The sequence below is a fragment of the Tenrec ecaudatus genome, chromosome 6, assembly GCF_050624435.1.
Source record: "Tenrec ecaudatus isolate mTenEca1 chromosome 6, mTenEca1.hap1, whole genome shotgun sequence".
Lineage (NCBI taxonomy): Eukaryota > Metazoa > Chordata > Mammalia > Afrosoricida > Tenrecidae > Tenrec > Tenrec ecaudatus.
Window position 1 is genome coordinate 135942182 of NC_134535.1, and position 14766 is coordinate 135956947.

General features: G+C 45.3%; 2 pseudogenes; both read right to left on the reverse strand.

Annotated features, from left to right (window-relative positions):
• Positions 1-2732, reverse strand: part of LOC142451691 (aldo-keto reductase family 1 member C23-like protein) — a 44247-nt pseudogene extending 41515 nt beyond the window's left edge.
• Positions 2733-10119: 7387 nt separating this feature from the next.
• LOC142451270 (aurora kinase B pseudogene) lies at positions 10120-11214 on the reverse strand (annotated as a pseudogene).
• Between the last annotated feature and the right edge of the window lie 3552 nt (positions 11215-14766).

Genomic DNA, 14766 nt, shown 5'->3' on the forward strand with positions numbered 1-14766 from the left:
AGTTGTGCTAGGATTTAATGGGAGCCCCAAACCCATTCTTTTTGCTTTTTTATCTGCCTCTGGATCCCTTTCAAAACCTCTTCATTAATTTATGGTACAGAGTCTTATAGCTCATCCCTCTGGGACATAATGATGTTCTGTTAATATTACCTTTGATTAGCCCCTGGTACTAATTTTTTAAAGTGCTGTAACGACAAGTTATACTGTGAATTGGGTGAAGGTTTTACAGGGCAGATCAGCTTTATGTTCAACAATTCATATGCATTTTCTCTCGTCATTTATGGTCATAGCCCAATATCACTACCTACTTGTGTTTCCTGGTTCCATTTCTCCTTCATTCCTAACCCTTCTGAACTTTGTCCTTCGGTAAATGCTGGCCTTGTGATGTTAAATGACTGATGATGCTAAGGTATATATACCTCACCATTGCTATTGTTCATCCCATAGTCCAGTTCACCTTAAAAACCAGCAGTTAAGAGAGCAAATGACACATTGCATTGGGTGAATCTGCTTCACAAGACTTCTTAAAGTGTGGGAAAGCAAGGATGTTACTTTATGAGCTAAAGTGTGCCTAAGCCAAGCTGTGGTATTTTCAATGACCTCATCTACATGTGAAAATTGGACACTGAATAAAACCTATGAAGAACAGATGCGTTAGAATTATGGTAGTGGCTAAGAATATTGAAATTACCATGGACTACAAAAAGAGCAAACAAATCTGTCTTGGGCAAAGTGCAGACAGAATTCTCCTAAGGATGAAAAAACTTTAATGTGTGTACTTTGGACGTGTAGTGAAGAGAGATCAGTTCCTGGTGAAGGAAATCATGCTTGATAAATAGTAGAGCAGTGACAACGAGGAAACCTTTGGGGTGACACAGTGGGTGCACTGATTGCTCAAACATAAGAATAATGGTGAGGATTGAGGAGACTGGGTGGCCATAAGGTCACTATGACATAAGGTCACTATGACATAAGGTCACTATGAATTGGAACCGATTTGATGGCATCTTTCAATAGTAATCATCTGGTCCATTCTCTGGGTGAACTGCGTAAGTTCAGTTCCTGATATGGAGTGTTTTAAGGATCATAGTCTTATGCGGCTCCACCAGTCTTTATTTGACCAGTAAACTTGTTCTCTTTTTGATGTTGAGTTGTGCTCCACATTTTGCTCCCAGTCTTTCCTTTCCCAACATGATCCTTTTCAGAAGAGTTGGTAGTGATCACACAGGCACCATTTAGTTCTTCTGGCCCCAGGGTCATGTAGACTGGTGTTACCATGGTCCATTAGTTCATTGGACTAATTTTTTGGATGCTTCTTCTGTTTTCATCATTTTCCTTTCTCTGGACAGTAGAACAGTAGTTGTACCTTAGATGGCTCCTTTAAGATCCCAGTTATGACTAATCTCAATAGGATGGGAACATTGCTTTTGTGGACTGTTGTTGTTAAGTGCCACTGAATCAGTTCCATCTCATAGGGACATTTGCACATTGGAATGAAACACTCCCTAGCCCAGCACCATCCTCACAACTATTGTGATATGCCAATTGATCTTAGTGTCCCTGAGGCCCCAGAGACTCACTGTCTAAAGGCTGTGTCTAAGATGTTTTCATAACTTTACCCTTGTATGTTCAACCACATTCATAAGTATGTTTGTAGCCAAGGTAAATACATATGTAAAAGTATTCTCTGAGATATATGTATATGTTTGTATATATATAAATAATCTCAAAGCTATATGTGTGTGTGTGTGTATACTATCTCACATCCATCCAGCCTTCATTCTGTCCATTCATCTACTCTCTATCCAAGACTACTTCATGTCTATCTACTCATAGATCACTGTTTTTGTTCTGTTTTATTGGGAGCTGTCACCTGTTTTTCATAATGTTTCCAGAATATTTCCTTTCGGGTAACAGATGAAAAAAGGAAGACCCAAAATTCGAGCCACTGGTCCTTTGTCACACAGCTAGGTCTTCTGCCATGTTGGGATGGAGATTCCTTGCTCTAGTCTACCGACCTCATTTGGAAAGGGATAAAGTCTACCTATTTCTTTCAAATCTAAGGTACATTAGCAAGGCCCAACACATTCAAGACGTAGCCTTCTAAGAATGTATGTAATATTTCCCCTAAAATGACATCATATTTCCTTTTAGAATGAGATGTTTAGCAAATGAGAGACAGACGAGGGGAACTCAGCTCTGGCCAGGCACTTCATCTATTGCCTGGTGCTCAGCAGCTAAATTGCATCTCTCTCCAAACATTCATTTCCCTGGGGTCCTCTGACCCCAAAGACTGCTCTGCATTATGTATCACAGGGAGGAGGAAATATGCTTCGAATCAGTCAGTCAGTCTCAATGCAACGCAGCTGTCAGACCATCTCTGACAGATGAGGAAAATCAACTATTCTGACAAACATGTCGAAAGCAGACAGAAACCCAGATACCCAGTAGGTGGTCCCACCCCAGACCCCAAAGCATGGAGGGAAGCCTGATAACTTTCTCACATAATTATCTATGGATTAGCTGTAGCCTGGTGAAATTGAGGTCTCAGTGAGTCCCCAAGAATCACATACAAATGGGTTATGACAACCAGGTCTGCTCCCTCTCGCCTTCACCCACACCCTCAATTGCTCCGTCTCTGTGCTTACCTCTTTGGGTGCATAGGTGCCAAATCCCAGGATGGGAATGAAGTGGCCATCATTTAACTTTACACACCGTTGTTTGAGATCCATTTTTGGTCACTGTTCTGGCTAAGCACAGCCTGTATTCTTTGTTTTCCCCAGTGCTATGAGCAGCCAAAGGTCTTAATCCCTGGGTAGGTCAACTGCTGTGAGAGGGAATGTGGGAGGGGCCAAGGTTAAAGCAATATCCCATTAAGTAAACATAATAAAGTCCCAGATTCTGAAGAGAAAATTTGCTAGCCTAAGAGAAGAATGTTTTCTTAAACATTAACAATGAGCAATTATTTTTGATAAGAAAGTAGATAACCTGGAGAGGCTTAGGTGGAGAGCAAATGTTTTGAGCATGATGAGGGCAGTGAATGTACAAATGTGCTTTACACAATTGATGTATGTATGTATGGATTGTGATAAGAGTTGTATGAGCCCCTAATAAAATGAGTTTAAAAAAAGTAGGTAACCTAGAAGGTGAAATTAAAAATGATCACCTAATTTTTTTTATCAAAGGTGATTCATAATTATTATTTTTTAATAATTATTTTTTAATGTTTAAGGGCCCATTCATATCTGGGTGCTATAGTTTATTGTGCCAGCCTGGCCGATAAACACAAGTAGGATTAACTGAAGGGCAGAGGGATAAATGGCTCGGTGAGCCTCACCTTGCTTGTTCTGTGCCTCAGTTTAAAGGGGTACACTACCTGTGGGATGCCTAGCCTGTGGACTGTGTCGCTGTAAGTTGAGGTCCCTTTTAAGCCCACGCGATTGGAATGTTCATCTCTGGAGCTGGAGACTGACAGTTGATGACAGTTGGGGACCTGCCTTGCTGTTTGCTGCCTGGGTATATATAGCCCAGCTCTCTCTACAGAGGGGGACTGGCACCTGGCAGCTCTCAAAACTTGAAGGACTGCTAGTGTCTCACTGCTTTATAATTTAACTGTTAATTTCTTGTATTATCTATCTGTATATTATTTAACGGTTCATTTCTTGAATTATATATCTATCTTTATAAATATATTTATATATAATTACTAGCAATCTGGTTTGTCTCTCTAGAGAACCCTGTCCAATACACTGGGGCTACTACATTTTTCTCTTCGGATTTTCTGCACATTATCTTAAACTATAAGAAGATATTCCCGGAGTCAGGATTGACATGTTGTTAGATGAGCAGCCTCCATATGTGAATTCTCCTTATTTGTTCTGCTCATGGCGATGCCCCTTCTTGATCATGCATCACTTGAAACACGTCAGTGTCTCTAACCACACTCATGTGCCATACAAGCACATGCACACAAACCGTTAAAATAAATGATCCATGCACCCTTTTTGAAAGTTGTCAGCCCTCAGTAAAGAGTCAGAAGCAGAAATTAAAAGAAAAATTGCACTTTCCTCAACTTAAAATGATATTTCCTTTTGTGTTCTTTCTTTTGTAGTGAGAATATCCGGTTTAGACAATGCTTTAACAATTACTAAAAAGGGCTCTGGCCTGGTCCTTTCTGGGGGTAAAAATGATTAGCAGGTTTTCAACATCATCTTGTAACACCCCAAAGAGGTGTACAGTTTCTCCCCCACCCCTGAGTTATATAACTTTTAGAAAAGAATTATAAAGTAACTGTTGGGGCCGGGTCTGGACCACGCAGCCACTTCCCCCAACTCTCCCGAAAGATAGCCTGCTGGACTGTGCGGGCCACATTCCTCCCTCCAGGCCAGAGCTGCACTGTGCAGTCCCTGCCTCCAGGGTTCCAAGGAGCTTATCTCTCTGGGCCGGGTCTGTACCGCTCCTTCCCTCAGGGTTCCAGGATGATTTACTCACAGAGCACACCCTGACTCAGACCCTGCAACTGCAGCACTGGGAGGCCTCCCTCCCTCTTATCAGCACATACGTCCTTTGCTCAAGCCCTACATATGTCCCACTGCCTCACTGCCAGGTGCAACTTCCCTGACCTAACTCGTTGGGTTACAGGACCCGTCTGGGAGCTTTCCCTCGCCTGAATAAAGTCTCTCTCTAGTTCTCACTCCCCACCGAGCCTTGTCTCCTTCTGCGCCTTCGTCTCCGACCTTTCAGTAACAAGCTAAGAATGGAGGCCAACAGCTAGACAAGAAGAAGGACCCCCATAGCTGACTTACCTCTTCCCGTGTCCACCCTTTTCATCTGGAAAGAAGGAGGGAATAAAACCTGCTGGAATTCTCTCTCACTGTGGGTGCTTTTCATTTGTTTCCATTTTTCTCTCAGTATTTTGAAAACAAGCAATTTTCCAATGAACAAATTATATCCTGGGAACCTCAGGGGGAATGCCATTCCTTTGAACCTAGAAAGTACCCTTCCTGCTGCAGTGGGCCCTGATTATGAACTTCCTGGGTTCGCAAGGCCATCGAGACACTTTTAGGTAAAATAGAACTCATGGGAAGCTCATAGAAGTTGAGCACTTGGTCCCCAAGAAGCAGAGGATCCGGAGGCTTCAGATGTGGAGTGGGTAGTTCACTAGTCTGTTGGTCCAGCATGGATTGGTAGAGAGCTGTAACCAAGTGAGCCTCAAGTCAGGGAGTGCCCTTGTAAATGTCACCTATTCCAGAAGAGACCAAGATAGAGGAACAAGAATGACTGAATAGAATACAGTTAGAGAACTTCACCTTGAAATGGCCTACATCCTTGATGGAATGGTTTCCTAGCACAAGAACCCCCAGGAACCTTGAGGTCGCCATGGGTTTGGGAAAACATGCTCATCAAGGTTAGAGGTCCCAAGGATCTATTTCCAAGCAGAAACCATGTGAATTGCCTCTGCAGCTGCTGGTTTCCACACAATTTGTGGGAGCCATTAGAGGACAAGATGGCACCACCATCAGCAAACAAACCCAAATTGGTTGACTCATAGTGATCCCCCCCCCCCACTGCGGGTTTCCCAGATTGTAACTGTTTACAGGAGCAGAAAGCCCAGTCCTTGACCCACAGACCTGCTGATGGTTTCAAACTGCCAACCATGTGGATTGCAGCCCAACACAAAACCACTTCACCACCAGGGCTCCTTTTCCGCAAGCAAAGACAGGCTAAAATGGATGTCTACGGTATAGAGAATGTACATGCTACCGAGAAGGCAGTGATGATACACTCCACTCCTGAACACTTCAGCCTCTTGTATAATTAGTCTGCAGATTCGGCCCAAGGAAGCCCCAGATTTAAAAAATTCATAGAAGAAAATCCTTTGAATATTTCAGCCTATAGTGACTGCGTTAGGCTGGGTTGACTAGAGGAAAAACATCCAGGGGCACTGACACATGGATGAGAACGATGTTCATATCAAAGGGTAAGTGTATCTTAAGAAAACATCCCAGCCCTCCAGATCAAGTCCACAAGTCTGATATTAGTCCATAAACCCGATACTAGTCCATCAATCCCTTTTCAGACCCACACAGCCACATACAGTGATGCAGAATCCAGGAAGATCACAGGCCAGTGGGTCTTATAAATTCAATGGCAGTGGACACATCTCCAGGGCTCTGGTGTCTATCAGCGTGGCTCCAAGTGGCTCATGTGTAAACAAGAAGAAGAAAGAAGGTGGCTAGCGTTCTGATTTTCAACATTTTCCCCAGCGAGTTCATGGTGTATCACTTGCCTACCTCGTTCAAGAAGCTCCAGCAGAGTTAAGATAGACCTGGAGTCTCTCTCAGTGTCTGAGGTTCCAGCTGTGTTGATGTCGGCATTAGGTGCTGTCAAATTCATTCCCGTTCATAGCAACCTTATGTCCAACAAAATGAAACCCTGCCTGGGCCTGCAACACCCTCACAACTGTTGCTATGTTGGAGTCCATGGCTTCAGCCACTGTGTCAATCCACCACCCTCAGGCTCTTCCTTTTTGTAAAAAACCTCATTTTATTAGGGCCTCATACAACTCTTTTCACAATCTGCGCATACATCATTTGTGTCCAGCACATTCGTACATATGTTCCCATCACCATTCTCAAAACTCCTGCTTTCTACTTGAGCCCTTGGTACCAGCTCCTTGTTCCCGCCCCCAGCTCCCCTCCTCCCCCTGAACACTTTATAATCTATAAATTATTATTTTGCCATATCTAACACCATCCAACATCTCCTTCACCCACTTCTCCACTGTCTGTCCTCCAGAGAGGAGGTTATATGTAGACCTTGCCATCTGTTCCCCCTTTCTCCCTCACATTCCCTCCACCCTCCCGATATCGCCACTCTCACAACTGGTCCTGAGGGGTTCATCTGTCCTGGATTCCCTGTATTTCCAGTTCCTATCTGTGCCAGTGTACATCCTCCGATCTAGCCAGATATATAAGGTAGAATTGGGATCATGATAGTGGGGGGAAGGAAGCATTTGAGAACTAGAAGAAAATTGTATATTTTATCATTACTACACTGTACTCTGACTGGCTCATCACCTCCCCACAGCTCTTCTGCAAGGGGATGTCCAATTTCCCCCAGATGTGCCCTGGGTCCCCACTCTGCACTCCCCCTCATTCTCAATGCTTTTGATGACTGATACCTGATCCCTTCAACAACTTGTCATCTCACAGGCTGGTGTGCATCTTCCATGTGGGCTTTGTTGTTTCTCAGTAAGATGGCCCTTTGTTTACCTTCCAGCCTATGGGCCCCCAGATTCTATATATTTTGACACTGGGCACCATCAGCTTTCTTCACCGCATTTGCCTGTGCACCTGCTTTGTCTTCAGCGTTCGTGTTGAAGTAGGCTGGCGTGCTTCTTCCGTGTGGGCTTTGTTGTTTCTTAGCTAGAAGACTGCCTGATTGTCTTCGAGCCTTTAAGACCCCAGATGATATATCATTTGATAGCCGGGTACTAGCAGCTTTCTTCACAACTTTTGCTTATGCACCCTCTTTGTCCTCAGCAATTGAGTTGGGACAGGCTGGTGTGCTTCTTCCATGTGGGTTTTGTTGTCTCTCAGCTAGATGGCTGCTTGTTTATCTTCAGGTCTTTAAGACTTCAGGTGCTATACCTTTTGGTAGCCAGGCACCCTCAGCTTTCTTCACCACAGTTGCTGGTGCACCCATTGTCTTCAGCGACTTCAAGTACTATATCTTTTGGTAGCAGGGCACCATCAGCTTTCTTCACCACACTTGTTTGTGCACCCATTATCTTCAGAGATCATGCTAGGCAGGTGAGCATATAAGACTGCCGAATTTTTAGAATAAAGTGTTCTTGTGTTGAAGGAGTATTTGTGGATGGGCCCATGGTCCATCTGTTTTCTTAATAATCTATAAATATATGTACATAGATATTTCCCCCTCGTCATTTATAAATATATTTACATCTTAATATTCCTGTATTTAAATCTCTATGACTACCCTTTGCCTCCTAGTTCTTTCCTCTATCTCTTTGTACTTTCCTCTTGTCCCACTATCATGTTCTACCTTCATTTAGGTTTTAGGAATTCCTCTCGGTTACACTGCCCTTGATTCAGCCCTGCCAGATCTCCCATACTCTCCTTGACACTGATTTTGGATCACTTGTTATTCTCTTGTCCCTGGGCCTGTTAACACCTTCTTCCTTTCCCCTACATCCTCCACCCCCATGTCCCCCCAGAACTGTCATCCATTGTTCTCTCTTCTGGCTTGTTTATTCCGCCTATCCCTTCCAAGTACACATGCTTTGTATCATCACAAGACTGAGTACAATGAAGCAACAACAGAAAGTAAAACAATAGCTACAACAACAACAACACATACATACACACATAAATATATGAATAGTTCAGGGTCTGTTCGTTTTCCTTCACGGGTGCTTTCCAGTCAAGTCTGATGGGGTGCCACGCCCTGGTATTGCCTCTATCCCTGGGGACTTCATTGCTCTGCTCCCCGCGCTGCTCTGCTGCATGCCCCCAGAGGCTGGCTTCAGTGTGGTGAGCTCATGGCAGGCACCATTCCTGCCGTGTGTCTCTAGTGTTGTCCCCATGGTACTATGGGTCAATGAGGAATGCTATGTTCCATGGTGGGGTTGGCCCTGTGGTCATCTCTGTGCATTGCTGTTCTGAGCAGGAACATTGTCCTCATGGCTTGGTGAGCCAGGATGTGCTTCACTCTCCCCCCACCCCACCACCCCCTCATTGGCTCCTGTGTGCTCTGACCAGACCAGTCCTCTTCCCCTGTTCCTGAGCTGTAGCGTCAGTGCTGTCCTCTGAAGTGAATTCTTCTTGGGGGGAGGGTGGTGCTGTCCACTTAGTTGGTAATGTGACAGGCCCCTCAGGCCTCTCTATCGGTTCCGTGCTTCATGTCAGCATGTTGCATTCTTGTCTTGGAGCTCCGGGTGGAAGTCTGGTCCCTCTTTCCCTGTGAAGACACAATCAACACTCTCCCCCTGTGTGGGTTAGTGCCCTGTTCCCCCGGCTACCCAGACCTTTTTCCACCCTCCCTTTTTTTTTTTTTTTTTTAAACCTGGGATAAGATTTATTGATGTACAAATGATTAAAGAAGCAATACATGTAGAAAAAGTATTACATGAACGTCAACATCCATTTATGATACAAAGTCATTATTTACAAAATAAAAACCTTCAGCAAATGAGGAATCGGACAGGCCCTCCTGAAGCACATAAAAGGGCAGGATGAAGCCGCCTACTCCTGTAAAGGTCTCGGGTCTCCGAAAGCCAATGGGACAGTGCTACCCTCCCCTATAGGATCACTGAGTCAGAATCAAGTCAACGGCAGTGAGTGAGATCCAAACAGTGATTTCAAACCGCATGGAGAAACCTGGGAAATATTATGCCGAGTAAAACAGGCAAATACAAAAGGAGAAATATGGTATGATTCCCACTTCAATATCTGCCGAGAGACAGGAAGATTAGGGGGATGGGGACTGGGAGTTCTTGGTTAATGGCCGCAGTTTCGCTTTGGGAAGATGACTATTTTGGGAACAAAGAGTGGTGACAGTTGCATGTTTATGCCACGTGAAAGTGGCACATTCTATGTTATGTATATTTTGCGATTAAAAGCCAAACCAATCTAGCAAACATCATACTTAACAATAAAATCTAAGTCAGGAACCAGACAAGGCTGCCCCCATCACCCCTGCTTCAATTCATCCCAGAGACTAGCACTGTTCACTCTTTCCTAGGTTGGCAAAGGGGCAGGGGATGAAGCAGGGGTGGGAAAGACTGGAAGTCAAATGATCCAGAGAGAACAAGATGGAAGAGAAGGTGCTGAGATGGCTGGTGTGATGTTCAAGGCTGGGACTGAGAGCTTCCTCAGTCTGCCAGGCCCCAGGCTGTCAGAGCCAGACACAGGAGCTTGGAGGGAGCGTGGCTAGGAGCTGTTAAGCATGTTACCGGGGCCAGGGATGGATTCCTGGGACCCTAGGTGGGCACCCCACCTCTCTCCCAGAGGGGACAGCTTTCTGTACCTATGGACATCTGCACACACCAGTGTAAAAAAGGGATTGACTTTATTAAATAAACAAAAAGCAACAGGCCAAGGACAGTCCCTCCCCGCCCGGGGCCCCACCCAGACCCACATCCACACATATAAATGGACACACAAAGACACTGAGTAAATGACCGACAACTCAGGAGGCAGACTGACGAGCAGACGGAGGCAGCACCCTCCTAGAGTTGGCTCGCACCCAAGGGTGGGCTGAGACCTGGACCAAGGGCAGCCTTTCTGAAGGATTATGTTTGAGCAGCTTGGAGATGAGGTCTTGGGCTCCGGTGGGCACAGAGGGGGGGAACTTCAGGTCCACCTTGATGATCCGACGGTATGTCTCGTTGTGGGAAGCGCTCTCGAAGGGCGGGTTTCCCACGAGTAGCTCATAGCAAAGGACACCGATGCACCAGAGGTCCACCTTCTCATTGTGCGTGCGCCCTTCTATCATTTCGGGGGGCAGGTAGTCCAGGGTGCCACACATCGTCTTCCTCCTCAAGGAGGAGGCGTGCACCGACCAGCCGAAGTCAGCAATCTTGAGCTCTCCCCGGAGCCCCAAGAGCAGATTCTCGGGCTTGATGTCCCTGTGGATCACCTTCTTCCCGTGGCAGTATAACAAGGCATCTGCCAGCTCCTCCATGATCGTGGCTGTTCGCTGCTCGTCAAAAGTGCGGCTCTTCTGCAGTTCCTTGTAGAGCTCCCCGCGCGGGGCGTACTCCAGAATCAGGTAGACCCTCCGCCGGTCATAGAAATAGTTGTAGAGACGCAGGATGTTGGGGTGCTGCAGATGGGCCTGGATTTCAATCTCCCTGCGCAGCTGGTGCTCCACGCTCTCTTTCTCTATCTGCGACTTGAAGAGCACCTTGAGCGCCACGATGAACTGGCTTTTCTTCTCCCGGGCCAAGTACACGTTTCCAAACTTGCCCTTGCCCAGCGGCCGGCCAATCTCAAAGTCGTCAATGGTGAAGGACCGCATTAAGAGGCTGGACGTCCCATTGCTAGTCTCGGCCGTCTTCTTCTGACCAGGGGCAGCTGTGGGCAGGACATTGGAGCGGCTCATGAGGACAAGCCCAGATGAGGTAGCAGGATCCTTCTGGAAGACTCTCTGGGGCAGGGTGCTCAGGCCAGATTGAGCCTGAGAAGGGGCAGGGGTAGCTCTGAGGCGCCTTTGTCCCAGTGACCAGGCTGGAATGTGCTGGATGCAACATTTCAACTGCTTGCTGGGAAGCCACCCACCCACCCCCAGTTCTAAGAGAAAGATGGACTCCGCAGTTCTGCCACCCAGCCCCATGGCTCTGGTCAGAGCATCATATTCAAATGAGTTATTAATAAACATCCTAAGTTGGTCTTAGTTAAGGGGTGAGGGCTTCCCCTTAAAACCTAACATTTCATCGGTTGGGCCCTGGCCCTCATCACATTATCAGGCATGAAGCTCTCTAGCTGTGACAGACCTATCTATAACACAACGTTCAGTCACCCAGGCCCCCACCCTCGGGGCCCTACTGGATCGGGCCAATGAATACACCCACTCTAAGGAGCTTTAGTACAGAGGTCTTCTCACAGTCTCCCCTAAGAGCTCAGTCTCCAAGCCCTGGACACGGTGCTCGAAACCTTGAATGTTGCAGCAGACACCAGTATTCATCCTTTAAACCAACAGGCTTTTCTAGTCACCCCTGCCCACCCGCCCTTCAACTGCTCAGATGAATTTACACAGCTTTCTTTGGGGAGTGGCCAATGCAGAGGTCTTGACAATGTCCAGGAGGGAGGGAGCTCATAGCCAGGGGACAGATGAACCCTCCAGGGTGCCTAAGCTCTACCAACAAAGGCACTAGGTCCTCGCAAGTTTTCTTCAGCCAAGAGAAGAAAACCCCAAACCCAAAAAGCAAAACCCCCTGACTCCTAGTGACCCCATGCCCTTAAAAACCTGTGCCAAGGTGGCAACAAGTTCAAGAAAATACACCCACATATACATGCAAAATTATATCTTCAATACAACAAACTACATATTAAAATATCTAACAAATACATCAGATGTATTTCAAAGCAAGGGGGCAGATTCTTCATCGAATGGTGCTGGGACTGGCTAAGCATCTAGAGACTCATCTGTTTCTATCCTTTCCATACACTAGTTGCCAAAATAAATTCCAAATGATTTAGATTTGTCCTTGGCCCGCTGATTTATTAAATCCTTTAAGAGCATATTCTACTTTTAACTTCTTTTTTTTTTTTTTTAAGAACAAAGGTGGGGAATCCTGGCCTGAAGTCCAGCCCCAGACTGGCTAGATGCTCAGTCCCAGATGGCACCGGCATGTGACAAGCAGTCAGCCCAGCAGAGGGGCCAGTTGCTGATCAGATTCAAGTTCACAGCACGCGACAAGCCTTCCCTGGGACGTGGCGTCTGCCGGCCGTAGGGCCAGGGGTAGGCGTTCTCCTTCTGGGCCATCCTTAGAGGGGAGGGGGGCGGGGAGCGAGAGCTGGCCGCGCAGCTGCTCGCCCGGCCTCCGCAAACGACTCCCACCCTCCCTTTTAATGGGCTACCGTATGCATCCCATATGTATCCCTGAGTTTAGTCTGGCCCCTGCCATATTACCTGGACCTCATTCCAGAGACGTATGTATATAGCATCTTCTTCCCTATGCCCCTTTTGAATTTTTTTTTTAGCTTACCTCAGCGGACTCATGTTGTACTTGTCCTTTTGTGCTTGGCTTACTTCACTTAGCATAATTTCCTCCAGTTCTTCCCATGCGGCTATGTGCTTCATTCGTTTGTCACTGCTTTCTAGGAATGCGTAATACTCCATTGTATGTATGTATCAGAGTTTTTTAATCCATTCGTCTGTTGATGGAAATTGAGCTGTTTCCAACTCCTTACAATTGTGAACTGTGCCGGATGAACATTGGGGCACAGATGTCTGGCCGTGGTCTGTTTTTTGTCTCTTCTGGGTATATGCCCAGTAGGGGGATTGCTGGATCATAAGGTAGCTCAATTTCCAACTGTTTTAGATATCACCCAATTGATTTCCATAATGGTTGTACATACCTACAGGTCCACCAGCAGTGGACAAGAGTTCCTATCTCTCCGCATCCCCTCCAACACTTGTTACTTTCTGATTTTTTTTGAATTGGGCTATCTTTGAGGGTGCTAGGTGGTATCTCATAGTTGTCTTAATTTGCATTTCTCTTATGGCTAGAGATTTGGAACATTTTCTCATATATTTATTGGCCATTTGGATTTCTGCCCTTGAGAAACTCTTGTTCAGGTCCTTTGCCCACCTCCTGAGTGGACAATTGGTTTTTTTTCTTGTTGTGGTTTAGCAGTGTATTGTAGATTTTACTAATAAGGCCTTTGATGTGTCATTGCTAAAGATGTTTTCCCATTCTATAGTCTCTCTTATTACTCTCTTGGTGAATTCTTTTGATGCACATAAGTGTTTTATTTTTAGTATGTCCCATTGATCAGTTTGTGCCTCCTCCGTGTTGATGTCCTTCCAGATTTCTGATTGCCTATGTAATTCCTGTGCCAAGGCTCTCAGGTTTGTTCTAATTCCCTCATTGATGGCACTAATAGTTTGGGGTTTACCTCAAGGTCTGTGATCCCCCTTGAGTTTATTCTTGTGCACGGAGTGAGGTAAAGGTCTTGCTTCATTTTTCTGCAGCTACATATCCATTTTTTTCCAGCACCATGAATTAAAGAGGGCATCTGTTTCCCATTTGATATTTTTGGGCCACTTATCAAAGATCAGTTGTCTGTATGCTGATGATTTTATTTCTGGGTTTTCAATCCTTTTCCATTGGTCTGAATATCTATCCTTATACCAGTACCACGCTGTTTGACCACTGTGGCTGTGTAGTAAGTGCTAACGTTGGGTAGATCAAGCCCTCTGACTTTGTTCTTCTTCTTGAGGAGTTCTCTGCTAATTATCGGTTTCTTCCCTCTCCATATGAAGTTGGTAATCTGCTTTTCCAACTCTTTGAAGAACGTTGCTGGAATTTGGATCAGGATAGCATTGAACTTATATAGTACCTTGGGTAGAATTGACATCTTTACAAATTGAGTCTGCCAATCCACAGGCATGGAATCTCCTTCCACTTTTTGAGGTCATCCTTGGTTTCTTTTAATAGTGTTTTGTAGTTTTCCTCAAACAGTTCTTTTGTTTTTTGAGTCAGGTATATTCCTAGATATTTCAATTTGTGTTTGGCTATTGTGAAGGGTAACCCCTTTTTGATCCCTCTTCTGTGTCCTTGTCCGATGTGTACAGTTTGGAGTTAATGGTAGTGGATTTGGGGCTTAGTGATTACCCCAGCTTTAGAGTATTCAAAATTTGCCTCAAAGTCTCAATGACAGCAACAAAAATTTGATGAAACAGATAAATATTTGCTAGTGGGCATTCCACAGCCCAACTTTCCCATGTAGTCTTTGACATTTTCCTTACATACTCTAATTATTTAGCTTTCCTGACATTTCCTACTGAGGTCATTTATTAATTGGAATATATTGTGATAGAATGAATAAATTTAGGGCCTCCAAACATTAGAAAATTGCCAAATGACTCTCTAACAATAAAGACATTGTTAGATACACATTAAGACTGGGGCAAGATGATATTCCATGATGGCCTAATAAGTAATGGGTTGCGGTCGCCAATTTTGCCTACTTGGGTAGAATTTCTGAAGCCAGTGCAGATTATAGTAAAGAAATA